The sequence below is a fragment of the Montipora foliosa genome, chromosome 2 (genome assembly GCF_036669935.1).
Source record: "Montipora foliosa isolate CH-2021 chromosome 2, ASM3666993v2, whole genome shotgun sequence".
Taxonomy (NCBI): Eukaryota; Metazoa; Cnidaria; class Anthozoa; order Scleractinia; family Acroporidae; genus Montipora; species Montipora foliosa.
In genome coordinates this window covers 34,576,411-34,578,910 of record NC_090870.1, presented here as the reverse complement: position 1 = coordinate 34,578,910, position 2,500 = coordinate 34,576,411, and the positions used below count along the sequence as shown (strand labels likewise).

General features: G+C 46.8%; 1 pseudogene; it reads right to left on the bottom strand.

The window, feature by feature from the left end:
• LOC137991581 (uncharacterized) overlaps positions 1-2,500 on the bottom strand; it is a 7,306-nt pseudogene that overhangs the window by 529 nt on the left and 4,277 nt on the right.

The window sequence follows — 2,500 nt, the reverse complement described above, 5'->3', positions numbered from 1 at the left end:
AAAGATACTAAGATATGGGCGAAAATAATTTCCACGCATGCGAAGAAGTGCAGCAGGATGGAGGTTTCCGTCGCTGAGGGGAGGTGGGTGGGACAAGGGTGCTCTGTAGCGACCTCTCGGGGCATGAACGCATAACAGGGCGATTACAAGTGTGGAGGTCGCATAAATACTCTGCTCAATACCCATGGGTATTACGATGGTCTCTAGAGAAAACGCGTGCTAATTTACGTATCGCGCGTGGCCAATTCGGCGCAATCATATCAATGAAAATAGTAGTAGAATTTTCATTGTAATGCTGCACCTCTATGGCACACGCAAAGATACTAAGATATGGGCGAAAATAATTTCTTACTTAAGCACAAATTGCCGCAAATAACCCAACATATACTTTAAGAGACTCACATTCCTCCCAATCTCAGAAGCTCAATTTATTCAAAAAGGGGAAGATAGATGCAATGTTTCAAGGGAAAGCGAGGGAAAGTCCTTCGAGATTATTACGAGCTCGAAACTCGGCCCCCAACGATTCTGCAGGGGAAATATTATCCCTCCCCTTAACAGAGCCCTAGGCAAGAAGAGAAGCCGGGAGCGACAATTCCATAACTTTGGGGACTTGAGAATAATATTGAGCCGTCTGCACTCTTTTCCATCCAACTTGTCTAGCCACTTGGTCATCTGAGGCACCAAGGAGGGATAGGGTTATGGAACAACCACTCCTAAAACTGTGCATAGTTTCGCCTTCGTGAAGTTTCAGAGTCGTGAGATGGAGGCGTAGGCGGTTAGCTACAGTAGAGCCAAGGAAAGGCTTTGTGGAGACGCGGCCCTTTGGGTCAGTGGCACGGAACAAAAAGCCCTCCTGAAGTTTGATATTCATGAGGTCAGCCAGCTTAACATATGTAGTGAGGTTTACGACGGGACATACTATGCTGTCATGAGGGCATTTCTTAACAGCAAAGATATTTGAGTCCTTTCCTCGAAGCGTTTTTCCGAACTTGTGGTGAAACAATAAGCCTTGTTTTCCAGGAAGCAGGAGAACCTCTTTAGTAAAAACACAGCCGAGGACAGATGCTCTGTCACCGGAGTAGAAATCTAGGCAGAAGAAGGCCAGATCACGGCTCACGATGTACCTTTCCAGGGGGGATATGGATGGAAGAAATGTCTGCTTACGGAGGTAATAGCAGAGTTTAGAGAACTTGTCGAAGAAAAAAGGCACGGCTTGGCGAGGCGAGACTCTTGCTTTTGTTTGTTCCTCGGAGATAGAAGCGAGGTATTCCTTGACAGACGGATGAGCTGCTGGGTTACCAGGAGATAACCCTGACCACACGCCAGACCGACCAAGAGAATTAAAAATAGAACGCAATTTCCCAATTGTGCTATCAACTGTACCAGCGGCCAATCTAGAGGGGCAGCTACATTTCCGCTTGGAATGAGAACCAAAATTAGGACAGCTAGGCACGTGAATCTTGGTTTTCCCCTTAGAGTCCTTCCATACGAGAAATCTGATGAGGTCTTTTGGGGAAGCAGAGATGGGAGACTTAGGGGTAGGGAGAGAAGACAAAAAGGACTCCAGTTCCAAATGTAATTTACATTTCTGTCTTTCATATGGTTTGGCAGCTCTGGCAGATTGAAGACAGGAGATTCTGCGATCAATCGCAGGCAGATCAAGGGAAACCCTGGCAGTGCTAGACGGGACCGAAGGGGGAGCGGGTTGAAATCCACAATTTTGGCAAAAGTTAAAACCACAGTCGTTGGTGTAAGAGCAGTCAGGACACGAGGAGGCAGGCTTCCAAATGCGTGGAACATTTGCGGGAGACTAAAAAGAGGAAAAATGCAAAAACAAATGGGCTTAAGCACTTTAATGAGGAATTACATAAATAATAAGTACAATATAAAACACCGAGGGCCAAAGCTCTGAATATAAGGAAAACGCGTTCTCTTCTATGTTAAGAATTTAAACCGGGCAAATTCGGAATACCCATAAGTCCCATTGAAGTGGCCTAGATTCAACGCCGGTATTTGTCGGGAAAAGCAGAATGTTGTGATCTCCTTTGGAACCCAGCTTGAGAGACTCAACACAGGACGAGACGAGAAGCGGCCACCAGTATTTTCTTGGACGAAGGTCTGGTACTACAATCGTGTAGGGGCAGCTTTGAGATGTGAGGAATCTAATCAGGGGGCCGACAAGCACGAACGGAGGAAACGCATACGCACTGAGGGATGGAGACAGAGTCTGCGAGAAAACGTTGATGCCGAGAGCCTGTGGTGAGGGTGACGGTGCAAAAAAAGGGAGTGCCCTACCAGAAGAATCTTTCTGGACATTTGCGGATGTAGCCATAAGATCGATGGTGTGTGGGCCAAATGCTCGTTGTACAATGAGCCAAGACGCAGGGCTAAGCGTGCAGTCCCGATCTGAGGGAATGCGAGACGGAGAATCTGCCGGATTTTGTTGAGAAGGGACAAAGTGCAAAATGACTTGCAAATTAGCAGATAACGTTAAATGGAA